Here is a 20,431-nt window from a genome sequence, read left to right on the forward strand (position 1 = left end):
TTGCAAGGACACTCAAAAGCCTGCCATCCATGGATTCTGTCAGTGTTTTGATCTGTTCACCATCAACATTGCATGCAGCAGCAACCACAGCCTCCCAGACACTGTTCAGAGAGGTGTACTGTTTTCCCTCCTTGTAAATCTCACATTTGATGATGGACCACAGGTTCTCAATGGGGTTCAGATCAGGTGAACAAGGAGGCCATGTCATTAGATTTTCTTCTTTTATACCCTTTCTTGCCAGCCACGCTGTGGAGTACTTGAACGCGTGTGATGGAGCATTGTCCTGCATGAAAATCATGTTTTTCTTGAAGGATGCAGACTTCTTCCTGTACCACTGCTTGAAGAAGGTGTCTTCCAGAAACTGGCAGTAGGACTGGGAGTTGAGCTTGACTCCATCCTCAACCCAAAAAGGCCCCACAAGCTCATCTTTGATGATACCAGCCCAAGCCAGTACTCCACCTCCACCTTGCTGGCGTCTGAGTCGGACTGGAGCTCTCTGCCCTTTACCAATCCACCCACATGCCCATCCATCTGGCCCATCAAGACTCACTCTCATTTCATCAGTCCATAAAACCTTAGAAAAATCAGTCTCGAGATATTTGTTGGCCCAGTCTTGACGTTTCAGCTTGTGTGTCTTGTTCAGTGGTGGTCGTCTTTCAGCCTTTCTTACCTTGGCCATGTCTCTGAGTATTGCACACCTTGTGCTTTTGGGCACTCCAGTGATGTTGCAGCTCTGAAATATGGCCAAACTGGTGGCAAGTGGCATCTTGGCAGCTGCACGCTTGACTTTTCTCAGTTCATTGGCAGTTATTTTGCACCTTGGTTTTTCCACACGCTTCTTGCGACCCTGTTGACTATTTTGAATGAAACGCTTGATTGTTCGATGATCACGCTTCAGAAGCTTTGCAATTTTAAGAGTGCTGCATCCCTCTGCAAGATATCTCACTATTTTTGACTTTTCTGAGCCTGTCAAGTCCTTCTTTTGACCCATTTTGCCAAAGGAAAGGAAGTTGCCTAATAATTATGCACACCTGATATAGGGTGTTGATGTCATTAGACCACACCCCTTCTCATTACAGAGATGCACATCACCTAATATGCTTAATTGGTAGTAGGCTTTCGAGCCTATACAGCTTGGAGTAAGACAACATGCATAAAGAGGATGATGTGGTCAAAATACTAATTTGCCTAATAATTCTGCACTCCCTGTATTGATAAACACTAGACCAGTTTTATGTTAGGTAGATATGTCTAACTTCTTCTAAGTGAACAAATTGCACTGTAAAGTGTTGCTCATTGGAAAATGGAACTTCAGTCTTTGCAAGAGATGAAACTAAAATTAAAAAAAAAAATTCCCCCGAATGTCCCTTAAATTTACTTTTGCGTCTTTAGATACTAGCTGTCATTTTAATTGTCACACCACAGGATAAATACGAAGAGATTTAAAACGTTCACGCTTTGCTGCAGTAATTTTACATCTTGTACACCGGTAAATAATTCATATCTTTTGGTATTTTGTTATGAATTATATATTTTCCTTGGTGAAAATGACATACACAGAAATGAGTTTCAAGTTAACGGGTTCTTGAACTGTGTGTTGCCTTCGCCGGGACATAAGAGGTTAAAATGTTTATGAAAATATTAGTCTTTCTTATTTTATTATAGCTTGTAATGGCAACTGGTCACATTTTGATGGGCATTTTTTTTAAATGAAAATAGATCATATTTGACTGTATCTGTTCTGATCTATTTGATTTCGTATTTCAGTAAAGAGAATGCAATGTTTGTTTGCAAATCACAAAACTACAATTGTCACAGCAGGACTTTAGCTCAGTATGACAGATCAATTGTATTATTTTGATTTTATTTTTTTTAAACCCGCTGACGTTCTTGCAGTAATCATGTATGTATTGCTATTAGAAATAACGCTTGCTTGTTTTGTAGGAGGGAAAGATTTCCTTTGAAAATTTACATTGTCAGCAGTCTCTGCTCATAAAAATGCATTTTCACAATATTGTATTAAGGTTCAGTATAAAAACCTTATCAGGCCCATTTATCAAGCTCCGTACAGAGCTTGAAGGGCCGTGTTGCTGGCGAGTCTTCAGACTCGCCAGAAACACAACTTATGAAGCAGCGGTCTAAAGACCGCTGCTCCATAACCCTGTCCGTCTGCTCTGAACAGGCGGATAGGAATCGCCGGACATCAACCCGATCGAATACGATCGGGTTGATTGACAGCTCCCTGCTGGCGGCCGATTGGCCGCGAGTCAGCAGGGGGCGGCGTTGCACCAGCAGCTCTTGTGAGCTGCTGGTGCAATGTTAAATGCGGAGAGCGTATTGCTCTCCGCATTTAGCGAGGTCTTGCGGACCTGATCCGCAGTGTCGGATCAGGTCCGCAAGCCCTTTGATAAATGGGCCTGCATGAATTCGAGATTTTAAATTTAAATAACTGATGTCAATATCTTTCTTGTAGTTTTCACAGCCAGAGCTTTATCATAATATAGTTATATTTTACATTTTTAAAATGTCATTAAAGGATTACTTTCTGTTATAATTTTTAAGCTAAAGAACTTACATATTAAAGTTAATAAACATTAATTAAAACCTACTGACCTATATTTTCTCCAAAACGAAGTTTCATAACGTTCTAAAAGTTATATCTTTTATTCGCCGATGATGTCACGTTATCCTGCCCACTATTTTCAGCACTGAGTGTTCAAAATACTTAAACCAATAACTTTGTGTTTAAAGCACCATTTTGAAACCTAGGTATTGTAAACGGATTGGTACAGAGCAAAGGACACCCACGGAGTGGGTTAGGACAACAATTAAATTTGCAGACAAGATTTCTGATATACGGTAGAGATATGTTAATGAAATGCTATTGATAAAAAGCGTATTTGGGGTAGTTAGTTAGTAACAGGCATAGAAAATATTTACTTACAGTGGCCCTTTAAACAACATTATTCTCAGATTTTATCTTTATTTCATCCAAAATAAATCATTACAAAAAGATTCACCTTTTTTCCTGCCCTGAATAAATGAATAAACAACTATTCTTGTCATATTTGCAAGACAGTAAATACATTGAGATTGGAATGTACTTTCATAAATTATTTGTCTTCCTTTTCATATAATTTAGCTCTGAGAATAGTGTAAATTGAAATGATACTAAAGCAAATATTAACTACATACAGGCATTGTATATATAAAACAATGGTTTATCCTATGTTGTGATCATGATTTATGCATTCTCATTTTTCTATTGTATTGGTTCTCGTGTGCTGGGAGACATTACATATAACTCGCCAATTAATATAAATATTTACATTTAAGAACCAACCAATAGCAAAGGACTATAAAACATGTATGAATATGTCCTTAATGAATCTAGACCAGGGTAAGATTAATTTTGAACTAATCTTTTGGAACCAAAAAAAAAAAAAAGTAGTTTTCTGGATATTTGTCTAGTACACTATTCGGTATTCGTTTTGTTTGGTACCAAACAAATACTGAATATTCAGAGAAGATTTAAATTTGTTTTAATTCAATTAATATAAATGTTAATTTTCTACAGGTAAAAAATAAGTTCAGCTTTAGCCTTATACCGACCTATAGCGCTGGAGAGCTGCGCTAATCCTGTCACTTCTTCACAGAGGCCCGAGCCGCTAATAGGAGGTTTAGTGCAGTGGATCCCAGAACCTGCTCTGTGAAGAACGCTCAGAATCAAAGCGGCCATTAACTCTTTAAAGTTAATTTAGAGGAAACAAATCAATAGTAAGGAGTTTTGTCAGTATTTGTTCTTTTTTTTTTTAATTAGTGCATTTGTTCGGATATTCGTTTTGATAAAAGGATTTGAATATTCATGTTTTCATCACAAATTCATAACGAAAACAAATGCACAAGCCTAACAAGCACAGCTAAAACAGTCTATGAGACCAGTTCTGTGTATGAGCAGTCACTAGGACTTTACCCGAGCTTTTGACTTTGGTTAATATTTCTACCATTAAATTATTATCACTCGGGCAAGATGGTTAACCATGAACTTATGAGGGCTTTTTTCTGCCTTGAACTTGCCATTGACAGTATAGGTAGCGGTATTTAACTTTTGTTTGTGCAAGTGAGAATTCAACACCTAACTTGGTAATATGGATTCTAGAGGTAAAAATATTGAGACCTCTCCATCTTGTTTGTGCTATCTGCGATAAAAATTGAGCTCCGCTTGTAATCTAGGCCAAAAAGAGAAATTACTTTGTTAAAAGATAAAATGCTGTAATAAAATAGAGCATTTTATTTTTTTACACTAAAACGCCCAACTTAGTTAAATGAAATGAAATGTTGAGTTTAGTATCCCTTTCAGAATGAGGGTGCCGAAAGGTTTCTTTTCAGAGATTAAACAGTTTTTTTAACCCCTTAAGGAAACAGCTTCAGCCTGCTCAGTTGTTCCATGATGGAATAATTCTGTCATTGGTCATCAAGGGATTAAATGTAGAACAGAAGCAAATGTCAAAGTCAAAAAAATATTGGTGCCAGATACTGTGATAGTCATTATGGGGCATATTTATCAAGGTCTGGCAGACCTGCTCCGACACTGCGGATCAGGTCCGCCAGACCTCGCTGAATACGGCGAGCAATACGCTCGCTGTATTCAGCATTGCACCAGCAGCTCACAAGAACTGCTGGTGCAACGCCGCCACCTGCAGACTCGCGGCCAATGGGCCGCCAGCAGGGGGTGTCAATCAACCCGATCGTACTCGATCGGGTTGTATTGTGGCGATGACTTCATAACTTGTGTTTCTGGCGAGTCTGAAGACTCGCCAGAAACAGGGGCCATCAAGCTCCTTAAGGAGCTTGTTAAATAGAGCCCTATATCTAGGGACAGAGTGCTCAGGATCCTGGTCTATAATGCGTATCCTATCTCTTTCTTCGTATGTGCTGCCTATTTAACTTAAGAACAGAAGAAGCTTTTTCGTAGGGCTTTACACCCTTTATGGGGTCATTTCTTTTTCAACACTAGAAATAGAACATACATTGTCTTTCTGAGAAGCCATCTAGCATACATTGTCATTTCATTGTCGTTTGGAACTGAGGTCACGGTTACATAAAGTGGTTCTATATATGTGTCCCCACAGTGTTTTCTGTAATTGTAGCTCAAAATCCTGTGCTAGCCAAGTATTCAAATTTAACTGATCAGAATGTCCCATGGAACACAAAAGGGAAACAAAAGTAAAGTTAAATCAAAATTACAAGAAAAATCCCCCAAAAACTTTACAATTTACTGCTATTATGAAATGTGCTTTCTTCTCTTGGTATCCTTTTTTTCAAGAGTAAACCAAAGTAAGCTTAGGAGCATGCACATCTTTGGCATTTTATAATAGCAGTTTGCAATATTGTAGAACAAAGAGTGGATTCTTATAAATCCTTTAGAACGTTTATTAAATTATTTCTATAAAAAAATTACTTAGACTAAAGAGTGAAGTAAAATCATTAAATTAATGTCTCTGAAGGATTGTGACCCAATAGTTGCAATTCCTGCTGCTATAGAGTGCTAAAGATGCATGCACTCTCCTGAGCTCTAATCAGCCTACCTAGGTATATTCTTAAACAAAGGATAACCAAAAGAACAAATAAAAATTGATAATAACATTTGATTTTTTGATTATACAATATATTTGTTTAATGATTCAGAGTATACAATGTTAACCCCTTAATGGTACATCAGTGGTCTTTCTATGGGTGTGCCACTTTCAATAGCGCGGTTTTGCCTCAGGGGGGTCGGTCTATTATTGCCACACAATCCCTTAACAACCAGCAACGTACAGGGTACATTGTGGTCATTAAAGGGAAACTGAACCCAAATTTTTTTTCTTTTGTGATTCAGATAGAGCAGGCAATTTTAAGCAACTTTCTAATTTACTCCTATTATCAAATTTTCTTCGTTCTCTTGCTATCTTTATTTGAAAAAGAAGGCATCTAAGCTATTTGTTTGGTTCAGAATCCTGAAAAGCACTTGTTCATTGGTGGATAAATGCATCCACCAATCAGCAAGAACAACCCAGGTTGTTCACCAAAAATGGGCCGGCATCTAAACTTACATTTTTGCATTTCAAATAAAGAGAATGAAGAAAATGTGATAACAGGAGTAAATTAGAAAGTTGCTTAAAATTGCTGTTCTATCTGAATCATGAAAGAAAAAAATTGGGTTCAGTTTCCCTTTAAGGGGTTAAACAACTTTTCAAATTACTTCTATTATCCACTTTGATTTATTCTCTTGGTATTCTTTGTTAAAAGAGCAGCAATGCACTACTGGAAGCTAGCTGCACACATCATGTGAGCCAGTGGTTAGAAACATATATATGTGCTGCTCCTGAACCTACCTAGATATGCTTTCAACAAATTACAACAAGAGAACAAAACAAATCTGATAAGAGAAGTCAATTGGGAAGATACAATTGCTTGTGCTATCTGAATTTTGAATGGTTAATTTTGAATTTACTGTCCTTTTAGTGATTCCTTCTTTTTTCCCCACGTACTATCCAATCAAACATTTATAAAGCCGCCATCTTTATTTTATTGGCAGTATAGCCAAAAGAAGTCATAGCATATAGTGTGCCAATAACATATGCAAACCCGATAGAGAAACATTGTGGCTATATCTGCATGAAATATTTCAGCAAATATGACAACATTCATTTTATGCAATAATTCACTTATCTAGAACATTGATAATTGTTCTAGTGGCATTTTCACACTGACACTTGCTAAATAATATGTCAACTGTAATTTTTCACAAAAAAATCATATCTTTCGATGCATATAAAAGATCAGTGTAAATGTTTATTAACATCTGACATGTAATTTCTATGTATAATAAAGGAAAGGAGCTAAGCTATTATGTAAATCCATTTGAATATAAATGTGACTCAATTTCCAATGTGGAGTTTTTATAAACATGGCCAATGAAAATGTGTCCTTAGGTAATGAAAGAGTTGACAATAATGTTGCATTCCAGTTGAGGCTACAAAATTTCAGTAACATTTTTACAGGCATTTTTTAGTGGCACAAAGCTGATAAATGAATTGGAAAAATATTATAAAGATCTCCCCTCTCCTTTCACACATATTTATCATATATTTTTAGGTGTGCGCATGCACAATTGTGCAGGCATGCGTTTATACTGACAAAAGAAGATATGTACATTTTAGAAATTTGTTTATGAATTATTATAAAACCACATTAAAAAAATCAAATTAGCTGTAGAGCAAAGCAGACAACTGAATGATATGTTTCTAAATTAATTGTACAAATCTGGGGCCCGATCCGATATGAAGCTGCTGGCGACGCCAAATTTTGCGCTGGTTTGGTATCCTATATACGGCATAACATAGAAGTTACGCTCATATATTTCACCCTTCGGCTGTAGTTTTTTGGCCCATAGAGTGATATACCAAACCCGTGCAGTTTGGTATCCAATATACAGCGTAAGGACTTACATGGCGAAAATGGAGAAATCTTACTCCATTTTCACCTCGCCACAAAATGCAGCCGTAGTAAGCCTTACGCTGTCTATTGGAGCCCCGTAACTCCCTAAACTACCTGCAAAATAAAACCTAACACCTAACGCATGCGCAATGTCTATCTACCTGTCAACCGCAATCCCCCGGCGCAATCCCTAATAAAGTGTTTAACCCCTAAACCACTGCTCCCGGACCCCGCCGCCATCACCATCGCTAGTTTGTCCGACTTACAGCACTTTAGGAACTGTCAGCGCCGCATATGTGATAGGTCAATGTGCGAGGTGAAACTACGGGTGGCGCAGGTTTCCACGCTTGCGCCGAAACCTGTGCCGTATATCGGATCGCGCCCCTGAATTTAATTCTCTCTAGCATATAATTAATAGAATTAAAAATAATTACTAAATTGAATAGTTTTCTATGAAATTCATTTGTTGAGTGTTTGCTATATTTGCTTCCTATATTACTAACAAATTAAAGAAATCAGTTTGTTGCTTAAGATTAAAGTGATAGTAATTCCTAGCCTTTTTTGAAATGCTAGGATTTACCAGTTCAACAAATAAAGGAGACTTTCAGTCATGAAGTATAAAAAACTTCATGCTGAAAGTTCCTGCGTGGGCTGCCTGAGGACAAATAAAGGAACTCTCAGTATGACGTATTTTATACTTCATAACTGAAAGTCCCCTTTATATGTTGCACTGATAAAATCTAGAGTTTCACAAATGCTAGGATTTACTATCACTTTAATAATTAGCACATATTTGGGATGGTACCCATATGTTATGAAGATGGCTGACCTTTGGTTTGGCAAAAAGAACAAGTTGGATACATCAAGTGAAGTTTTTTTAAAGGGACATGAAATCCAAAACTGAATTTGTGGTTCTGACAAAATTTTCAATTTCATTTTATTATCTAATTTACTTTGTTTATTGTTATATCCTATGTTGATAAGCATAACTAGGTAGGCTCAGGAGCAGCAATGCACTATCGGGAGCTAGCTGGTGATTGGCCACTACACACATAGGCTTCTTATCTTTGCCTCATCTGATAAGTTCAACTAGGTCTCAGTAGTGCATTATTTACTCTATGGCTATAGGAGGAGCAGATCTCCCATCCACAATATCAGTTGAGAGGTAAGCATTAGATAAGCTTTTCAAATTAGTTTTCTAGAAATATTCCCATAGACTTTAATTTTGGATATTTTTTTTTTAAGAGAAGTGCACTCTCAGGAACTAATAATAACTCAATAATTTGTAAGCTTGTTCTATGGTGATTTAACTCTAGGGTGCAGCTTATTTTAGCTCAATTATGTTTTTCAAATAGAAGAACTTTTCTTGTATATCATTCTGGTCCTGCACAACAACAATCCCAGATAATAGTTTGGGATATACAGTATATATGATTTATATTTGCTGCATTAACCCTATTAAGGGATTGCTGTGTTAAAACAGTATTTGAAGCAAAAAAATTTAGATTTTGCATATCTAATTTGCATATCTTACCCAGAATCCTTTTGTGCATTGTAACAATGTATATGGATTTTTATTTGGGAAAAGCAAGCGGTAATACTTGCCTAGATGTGCTTATTTCCTATGCAAAAAAATGTTTTATTGATTTTCTTTTGAGACATAGAGGATTTTAATTTCAAAATATTATCTCCACCATAATTTTAATGAAAAATAAAATTATATATATATATATATATATATATATATATATATATATATATATATATATATATATATATATATATATATATACATACATACATATATACTGTATATATAAAGGATACTATACTTGTGACAATGGATGTGGAATCCCTGTACAGCAATATTCCACATAAAGATGGTATTGATTCCTGCTTAAACTTTCTTTCCTCAAACAGCTCTAACCTGACATAGTGCCTCTACAGTCAGTAAACTTACATAATTTATACTCACCCACAATTATTTCATCTTCAATAACTCGATCTATTTACAAACCATGGGAACAGCCATGGGCACCAAAATGGCACCACCATATGCAAACGTCTTTGTGGCTGACTTAGAACAGAGATTCCTAGCTACTCACCCTCACAAACCCTTCAAATACTTTCGCTACATAAATGATATTTTCATCATATGGGCAGAAGGAGAAAAAATCCTAGAACATTTTTATAAATCATTTAATCTATTTCATGCATCAATCAAGCTTAAAATTGACTTTTCTAGAGAAAAGTCAGCTTCCTGGATACAACAATATCCATCACAAATGGCAAATTGCACTCATCTGTATACAGGAAACCAACATATAGATGCAGCTACCTCCACAGCTCCAGCTCCCACCCCAATCACATTAAAAAATTCATAATCTACAGTCAGGCCACCAGATATCACAGAATTTGTTCAGACACCAAGGACCGTGACAAACACCTCATCACACTGTCCCAATCATTCAGAGAAAAAGGTTACAAAACAAGGGTTATAAACAAACAAATTAACTCTGCCCTCAATACCCCAAAAAACATATTGCACATCCCACTAGTAGTCAAATATAACCCAGCTTTAGAAGGAATACGAGAAATCATAAAAGACTTACAGCCACTACTCTTAGAGGATCTCACACTCAAAAAAATCTTTCCAAAACCCCCTAACCTGGCACTCAGACAATCACCCAACCTAAAACAGAAACTGGTCCACAGAAAGCTACTCCTTGATAAAAAGAACACTCAGAATGGAACCAAGCACTGCAACAAAGCTCTCTGCAAACTATGTCAACACATTTGTGAAAGCAGCACAGCTAATCACAAGAGTAAATCCTATAACAATAAAGGGGCATATCCATGTATATCTGCAAATGTGGCATACATGATACATTGCACTACATGTGAAGTGGGATGTTATATTGGAGAAACAAGCCAAAAACTGCACCTTTGGATGACACTCAACCAAAAACCACTGTGAAACAAAATACTGTACCCCTGTTGGTCACCATTTCCCCCAACATGACCACTCCATCCAAAACCTCAAAATCAAGATTCGCAGAGGCAACTTTAAAAACATCATGGGAAGAAAAACCTTTGAAATTAAAATGATAATGCACTTCAACTTGCTAAATTCTGGACTACATGTGGACCCTGGTTTCTTATCCCATAATCAAAAATTGTTGTAATGTACTTTCATATACTGTAGTCAATTACATTGTATATTCCACACTCTCTATGCATAGGTATGCAGGTGAGCCCACACTTTTGTCAGTATTATTATTCCACTTTTTTTTCTTTCCGTTCTCCTTTTTTTACTATCTTATATTCCCCTGTATACCTAATTTCACATCTTTATACATATTGAATCTATGTTGATATATAACTTTATGTCAGTTTATGCTTTGTGTATAACCATATATTTCCCGTCTGATTTCCTTTACTGGCACTGACTGCCTCTGTCTCCTAAACCCCCATCATGACTTTTATGACACCTCTCCTCCCCCTGCATTCAGACCTCTGTAACACTTTCTGTCTTTTTAACCATCCTACTGTGTATATATCCAAAACTATGATCTGGGATTGCTATGTTCCTTGTTCACACACACACATACTATATACACTAATAAAGGGGGGGTAGCATTAATATATCCACCTGCCCCCCACAGCATGCCAAAACTGTTAGTCCAAGTAACAATTCTAGAAATTCTAGTAGAAAAATTCTTTGTGCCATGAGCACAAATGCTTGCAGCTTAGGAAATAAATTACCTGAACTCATTTCAATAATGAATAGGGACAACTTGGATTTAGTAGCTATAACAGAAACATGGTACAATGATTTGCATGACTGGGACATAGTCATACCTGGATACAGGTTATTTAAAAAGAACAGAGTAGGAAAGAAAGGCGGAGAAGTTGCTCTGTATGTAAATGAAAATATAAAGGTTACTGAAATTGTAGGAACAAATGATGAGGTGGAAAGTATTTGGGTGACTTTGGAAATTGGAGATAAAAATGTGTTTAGAATAGGGGTTGTATATAGGCCTCCATTGCAGGATGAAAAACTGGACAATCTGTTATTAGTAGAATTAACCAAAATGACCATGAAGGGTAAGGTTATAGTACTGGGGGACTTTAATTTGCCAGATATAGACTGGAAGATTCCTTCTGCTAGATCAGCTAGAAGCAGGTATATTCTTGAATCTCTGCTAGGGGAATCACTTGAGCAATTAGTCAAGGAACCAACTCATAAGGAAGCTGATCTAATACTTACAAACAGTGATACAGTTTCAGATGTGTCTGTAGGTGAGAACTTAGGATCCAGTGATCATCAATCTGTTTGGTTTAGTATTCATGTGCAGGAACTGTCCACCCAGACTAAAACAAAAGTTTTAGACTTTAGGAAGGCAGATTTTTCATTAATGGGAGAATTCCTAAAAAACTATTTAAAGGGGAAAACTCTTATTACAGGGGTTCAAGAACAGTGGGAATTTGTGAAAGGTGCCATTTTAGATGCAACCGCACACTGTATTAGACATGTCTATAAAAGTAAAAGAAAGCGGAAACCAATTTGGTTTTTCAAAGAAGTAGCACATGCTGTAAAGACAAAAAAAGATAGCTTATAAAAATTACAGACACACACAAGTAGATGATGATATGAAAATATGGAGACTCCAACAAAAAAAGACTAAGCAGTTAATTAGGAAGGTTAAAGCTCATGTAGAAGAGAAGATATCAGTCAGTAAAACATGGGGACAAAACATTCTTTAGCTATATCAGTGAAATAAGAAAAAATAAGGTAGGAATAGTAAAATTGAAATCAGTTAATGGTAGAATAATAGAAGGAGACACGCAGATTGCAGACTGTCTCAATGATTACTTCTGTTCTGTTTTCACGAAAGATTGTGAAGATAGAATGTCTACATTAAGGGATGCTACGAAAAATAGAAACAAGCTTAACAGTAATTTTTTTTACAGAGGATGAGTTTTTTTTAGCATTATCAAAAATAAATGTTAAAAAGGCATTGGGTCCTGATAATATTATTCCAAGAGTTTTAAAAGAGCTTTGATCAGAGCTAACTGTCCCATTAACTAATCTGTTTAATTAGTCACTATTAACAGGAGCTGTCCCAGATGATTGGAGAATAGCAAATGTAATACCTCTTCATAAAAGGGGTAGTAGAGAAGAATCTGGTAACTCCAGGCCAGTTAGTTTAACTTCAGTAGTAGGGAAATTAATGGAAAGCCTTTTAAAAGAAATAATTATGACTTACATAAAGACAAATAATTTAGAGGACCAAAATCAGCATGGTTTTACTTCAGGGAGATCATGTCAGACTAATCTAATTGACGTCTTTGATTATGTAACAAAAGTATTAGACAAGGGTGGAGCAGTTGATGTAGCATATCTAGATTTCAGCAAAGCATTTGACACTGTCCCACACAACAAACTAATTCACAAACTGTATCTCCTTGGTCTAGATTCAAAAATTGTGAACTGGGTGGAATGCTGGCTTAAGGACAGAAGACAAAGTGTCTTAGTAAATGGGGTTCATTCAGCAGAGGGGGCTGTTACTAGTGGTGTTCCTCAGGGGTCAGTTCTGGGGCCTGTTTTGTTTAACATATTTATCTGTGATATCAGCAAAGGGCTACAGGGGAAAGTATGTCTGTTTGCAGATTATACAAAAATTTGTAACAGAGTGGATGTTCCAGTGGGGGTAGACAAAATGAGAAGTGATATACAACAATTGGAGGATAGGACAAATTATTATTATTATTATTATTATTATTATTATTATTATCAGGTATTTGTAGAGCGCCAACAGATTCTGCAGCGCTGTAAACATAGTCGGTGTACAAGATAGCTTTTGTAGGGGTCAAGTGGGTAGAGGGCACTGCCGAGAGTTTCACTGTTGTAGTCGGCTCTTCTGAAGCGATCTGTAAACAGCTGGGCCCATAGGCTTACATTCTAAAGGGTTCAAGGGGAAAGCAATGGAGTTAGGAAAGGTTAGTGTTGGTTGTATGCATCCCTGAATAGTAGAGTTTTTAGGGAGTGCTTGAAGCTGTTAAAATTCCACAAGATGGGGGCCAGTCTGGAGAAGTCCTGTAAATGGGAATGTGAGGAAGTAACAAGAGAGGAGGAGAGGAGAAGATCCTGAGCTGAGCGAAGGGGACGGGAGGGAGAGTATCTAGAGACAAGTTCTGAGATGTAGGGGGGAGCAGTGCAGCTGAGAATTTTATATGTCAGGGTGAGGATTTTATGTTTAATCCTAGAGGCAAGAGGAAGCCAGTGAAGGGATTGGCAGAGAGGCGCAGCAGATGAAGAGCGACAAGTAAGGAAGATGAGCCTGGCAGAGGCATTAATAATGGATTGTAAAGGAGCTATGCAGCAGCTAGGTAGACGAGAGAGTACAGAGTTGCAGTAGTCGAGGTGGGAAAGGATGAGAGAGTGGATTAATATCTTGGTTGTATCTTGTGTAAGGAAATGTCTAATTTTAGCGATGTTTTTAAGGTGGAAGCGGCAGGCTTTAGCCAAGGACTGAATTTGAGGATTGAAGGAAAGATCTGAGTCAAGTGTGACCCCAAGACATCAAGCGTGCGGGGTAGGGGTAATGATGGAATTATAAACAGTTATAGAAATTTTGGGGGTGGAGACATTGGAAGAAGGGGGAAAAATAAGGAGTTCAGTTTTGGAGAGATATAGCTTAAGGTAGTGAGAGGACATCCAAGATGAGATGTGAGAAAGACAGTTAGTGACACGGGTTAGTAAGGAAGGAGGTAGGTCTGGTGCAGAGAGGTATGACTGGGACTGGCATCTAAATGACTGGGATCTAAATTTTAACACAGCAAAGTGTAAAATAATGCATCTAGGGAAGAAAAATCCAAATGTTAATTACAGACTCAATGACACTTTACTGACTGTTACAGATGAGGAACAGGACTTGGGAATTATTATTTCAGATGATTTAAAACTTAGTAAACAATGTAGTAATGCAGCGAGTAAGGCTAGCAGAATGCTTGGATGTATTGGTAGAGGTATTTGCAGAAGAAATAGTAAGGTTCTTATGCCACTTTATAGATTATTAGTTAGGCCTCATCTTGAGTATTGTGTGCAGTTCTGGGGGCCATACCTTCAGAAGGATATTAACAAACTTTAATCTGTGCAAAGGAGGGCTACAAAAATGGTACATGGTCTAAAAAATAAAACTTACCAGGATAGGCTCAATGACCTAAATATGTATAGCTTAGAGGAGAGAAGGGGAAGAGGTGATATGATAGCAACTTTCAAGTACGTTAAAGGGCTTAGTAAAACTGAGGCTGTGGGTATTTTACATAAAATGGAAAATTCAAGAACAAGGGGTCATGAGCTCAAGCTAAAGGGTAGTAGATTCAGGAGTAATTTGAGGAAGCACTACTTTACAGAAAGAGTGATTGATTTATGGAATAAACTTCCTCAAGAGGTAGTAGCGACAAACACTGTGGGGGACTTTAAAAATGCATGGGACAAGCATAAGGCTATCCTACAAACTAGATAAGTTTATACTGTTAGGTAATATCGGGCAGACTTGCTGGGCCTATGGCTCTTATCTGCCGTCAATATCTATGTTTCTATGTTTCTATGTTACACTGTATATATAATCACACATTGAAATTCAGAGAATCAAATTTGATTTGAGTGCACGTTTTATTATTTAAAATTATATAACTGTGTATTTTATCAAGGTTAAGTAGTCCTGCTGGATATAACCATTTCAGAAACCTCACAGGCATGAACAAGGGCTGACAGTTTGTGTTCTGGGGTGTTTTAGAGGAGTGTTATAGAGGAGCGACCAGGGGTTTTCACCATAACCTTGTTAAAGTATTTTATTTCATAAAGACTCTGATGCCCTGTGAAGTATCTCATCTCACATTTGTGTTTTGTTATTTCAAATTAGGTTAGGCTTGTTTTTATCTGTCTTTTATTTCTCTTTAATTTTTTCACATTTTCTTTTGGGTATATATTGGAGAAGACTGTTTTTCTATCTTTGTTAGTTTGTTTAGTAATGTTTTGAAGGTATTTTTGAGAATTTAAGGGTTGCAAGATACTGTAGATGCAGCCAAATTGATCATAATGTAGTTGATCTTCTTACTCAAAGCTGTGATAATGGTGGGAACAAATCATTATAAATTCAGTAAATGTCAAATTGTTATGTTCTGGCTAGTTTTTCTTTTTTTAATGCGGTATGCATTTCTGCAATTAATAATGTTTTGTTTAAACAAGCAGAACCTTCATTTAAAAGGAACACAAGTTAGAAGTACCCTGGAGCTACACAACCTTAAAACACATTTTCAAGAAAATATGAATTGTAAAGTGTGATTTTAAACAAATGCATTATCGTTTTTTTCCCAATGCCAAGACTGGAGCCATGTGCCAGGTACTGGTCTTAGAGGTTACTAGGAAGCTGCTTGTTAGATATGTTCTAATATGTGATTTGAAAAATAAATACCTCCCAACATCCCCCTGATGCCCTGGACTAGGCTGACTAAGGGAAACTTGCTTATGGAGTCTCTGGTACTGTGTTGAACGGCAACTCCTTAATCAATATGGTTGGAGTTGAGTGTGTTCATTGGCAGAGTGGGGCAGAGCTAGGGAAGGAAGTGGGCAGAGATAGAACAGTTACGAGGAATACTGCCACACTCAAATGCTGGTTAAAAATAGAAAGTTTATTAAAAAAAAAAAACCATTAAAAATGAAAATGCAACAATGACACAAACCTCTTACGCGTTTCATGCCTAGAAGCAGCGCTTACTCATAGAGATAGAACAGTCCCTGGTTCCACTTTAGATTATTTATAGAACAGGGAAGTGATCCCAAGCTATGGTAATTCTGCGAAAAAAGGAGAGATGTGAGCTTTAAAAAAAAAGGGTAAAGGAGATTTTTCTTTTGTGGCACTGCTACCTAATAGCATGCTGGAGCTGCAGCCCCTGGGCACATAATTAACCATTTACAAAACTTTTTAGTTGATATTGGAGTTATATAGAGGGGGTCTCATAAAAATCTTGTATAGCATGGATTTTACACCAGAACAGCTCAAATGACAAACTATAAAGGTCAGTGAACAAGCTGTGAGACATTTAAATGCCACAACACCCAATAAAAACAAACATGCTGGCTAAAACAATCAAATATGTTAATTATATTTTAGAAGCATAATATTTATTTACTAAGTCATTCCTGATTTATTGCACAAATATCCCGGCTATTCACTTTAAATGCCTACACATGGTCTTTCTACCACTCACGGTAATTGTGGTTAAGAGACTTTAAGAGTTCATTTCAGTTTTTATCAGAAGCATTCTAGCAGCACATGTAACATATTTACACACATCCACAGCCTGACCCCTGCAAAGGGATTAAACACATAGATAAAGTTATATCCTTAAATACTAACGTTTAGTAGATAAAGTATATCCTTACATAAAGACAAATAATTTAGAGGACCAAAATCAGCATGGTTTTACTTCAGGGGGATCATGTCAGACTAATCTAATTGACTTCTTTGATTATGTGACAAAAGTATTAGACAAGGGTGAAGCAGTTGATGTAGCATATCTAGATTTCAGCAAAGTATTTGTCACCGCCCCACACAACAAACTAATTCACAAACTGTATCTCCTTGGTCTAGACTCAAACATTGTGAACTGGGTGGAATGCTGGCTTAAGGATAGAAAGCAAAGTGTCTTAGTAAATGGAGTTCATTCAGCAGAGGGGCCTGTTACTAGTGGTGTTCCTCAGGGGTCAGTTCTGGGGCCTGTTTTGTTTAACATATTTATCTGTGATATTAGCAAAGGGCTACAGGGAAAAATATGTCTGTTCGCAGATGATACAAAAATTTGTAACAGAGTGGATGCTCCGGGGGGGTAGACAAAATGACAAGTGATATACAACAATTGGAGGATTAACATTTTTCTCTGCACGCGCATGTGAAGCATAGCTAGATATTGTCACTGCACCCACATTTTAAATACTGCAGCTGCTTAGATCATCAGTGGGGCTTGTATCATGTCAGCAATTAACAAACTGAGTCATTTCCAGATGGTACAAGCACCTTAGGCTCTCCGAGCAAGTGCTATATTTAAAATGCTGGTGCACGGTGCATACTTGTTGAATACAAAAATTGCTTCTGTTTATTACCAAAATGCATCCATGTGGTTTTCAATTTTGGCTGTAATGTCCCTTTAATTACAGACTCAATGACACTTTACTGACTGTTACAGATGAGGAACAGGACTTGGGAATTATTATTTCAGATGATTTAAAACTTAGTAAACAATGTAGTAATGCAGCGAGTAAGGCTAGCAGAATGCTTGGATGTATTGGTAGAGGTATTTGCAGCAGAAATAGTAAGGTTCTTATGCCACTTTATAGATTATTAGTTAGACCTCATCTTGAGTATTGTGTGCAGTTCTGGAGGCCATATCTTCAGAAGAATATTAACAAACTTGAATCTGTACAAAGGAGGGCTACCAAAATGGTACATGGTCTGAAAAATAAAACTTACCAGGATAGGCTCAATGATCTAAATATGTATAGCTTAGAGGGGAGAAGGGAAAGAGGTGATATGATAGCAACTTTCAAGTACGTTAAAGGGCTTAGTAAAACTGAGGCTGTGGGTATTTTACATAAAATGGAAAATTCAGGAACAAGGGGTCATGATCTCAAGCTGAAGGGCAGTAGATTCAGGAGTAATTTCAGGAAGCTTCTTTACAGAAAGGGTGATTGATTTATGGAATAAACTTCCTCTTGAAGTAGTAATGACAAACACTGTCAGGGACTTTAAAATTGCATGGGCAAGCATAAGGCTATCCTACCAACTAGATAAGTTTATACTATTAGGTAATATCGGGCAGACTTGCTGGGCATATGGCTCTTATCTGACGTCAATATCTATGTTTCTTTGTTCCTATGTCCAGAGCAGCAATGCACTACAGTTAGCTAGTTAAACACATCTGCTGAGCAATCGACAGGAGCAATGTATGCGTAGTCACTAATTACCAGCTAGCTGCAAGTAGTGTATTCCTGTTTCTGAGACTACCTAGGTATGCTTTTCAACAAAGAGAACATAGCTAATTTTATAATAGATGTAAATGAAATAGGTTTCACCTGAACCATGAAAGTTTAGTTTTGACCCTTTAACATTAGTGCCCTTAGCCAGTTGTTTTTCTTAATATTCTGTTCTGATTAAGGACCAGATTCTGAGTGGAGCACTAACAGGTACGAGTGAGCGAAAAGGGGTTTATTGCGGGAGTTTGCGCATGCCAGGTTTTTTGCTCATATTACAAGTTGAAAGAAACACGATTGCTTGAGCACAATTAAAGTTAACGCGCTTTGGGTTAGTGCAACCTCAGAGCTCTGTTTTAAGAAACAAAAGTGTCACAAAATACAGTTACACTCATAATAACAACATCTAATAAAAATGATTAAAAAAAAAAAAATTGCACACAAAAATTATAAGGGCTCAAAGATATGAGGTCTCAGGTGTTGGGAAAAAAGTCAGGTATATGGCTTTAACATAGATATACATACATATATACAAGTCTAAAGATGTTTATGTATGTATATATATATATATATATATATATATATATATATATATACATACAGAGAAAAGCACACTCGCATGAACATAAAAACGGATCATTAACATTGTTAGCCTGTTCTCTGGCGATTTACCACCTGGGTACAGCTTCTTTTTAACCCAGTAATGCTTTTCACAGAGTAGAACTTTCCTGTAATATATCCATCTCAACCCACCTATTACGGTCAGTCCAGCACCAAAATACCAGGCAATTCTTCTCTGAATAAGGAACACAGCAACCCCAGGCGATCGTTTCGACCTTCATTGCGTCTCGTAAGTGAGGTGTAGCCATATTCCTCTAAGCACACTGAGCAAGGAGCCCACTTCTGGTTGCCCCTTTTTCCCTTAGGGAGACTAAATACATACAGAAAAAAGCACACTCGCAGGAACGAACAACCAGCTCAATACCATTGTTAGCCTGTTCTCTGGCAATTTACCACCTGAGTGCAGCTATTTAAGTATATATTTATATATATATGTATATATATATATATATATATATATATATAGAGAGAGAGAGAGAGATAGATATATAGAGATAGATAAATATATATATATATATATATATGTGTGTGTACACTATATATGTGTGTACATATGTGTTTATGTATTTATATGTGTAGTTATGCATTTACACACATATTTACACATACATATGTACACATATATAGACATATTTATAAGTGCATTGGAGCCCTTTGCAGTTAAGTAGAGGAAAACATGAAACATAAAAAAAGATATTTATGCAGTATTCATATTTAATATAGGTTTTAACCACAAATTTACTGTAAATATTTCACATTTCAACGTTCTGCACATATTTGTATATATATCTATATTAGATGTACTAATTTCCTATGCAAATATTAACATTGATTTAATTTTGAGACATGGAGGATTTTAATTTCAGTTTTTTATCTCCCCCCCCATAATTTTAATGAATTTTATATATATCTGTATATATTTATACTTATATTTAAGGAGGTCATTTCTTTCCACTTTTTTTGCTCCATTGTTTTCTAGGGGGAATACATTATAGTGCGCACAGTATTTTGTGTTCAGCTTTTTACGTGCGTCAGTTTAGCGAGCGAGTGAAAACAGTTTACTTTGAACTTATAATACAAGTGCAACGTAAAAACACACACAAAAAGCTTACTTATAGAATAGTTAAAACGCGATCAGGAGTGTTAAATTCTGCTCCACATGTGATCTGGCCCTAAATGAACAAAATATATTCAGAATAAACTGTAAATAATGAAAACTTGATATATTAACAATAACATTAGTCAAATTAAACAAGAAAATTACATTTTTTATGATTTGCTGTATTTTTT

The sequence above is a fragment of the Bombina bombina genome, chromosome 4, assembly GCF_027579735.1.
Source record: "Bombina bombina isolate aBomBom1 chromosome 4, aBomBom1.pri, whole genome shotgun sequence".
Lineage (NCBI taxonomy): Eukaryota > Metazoa > Chordata > Amphibia > Anura > Bombinatoridae > Bombina > Bombina bombina.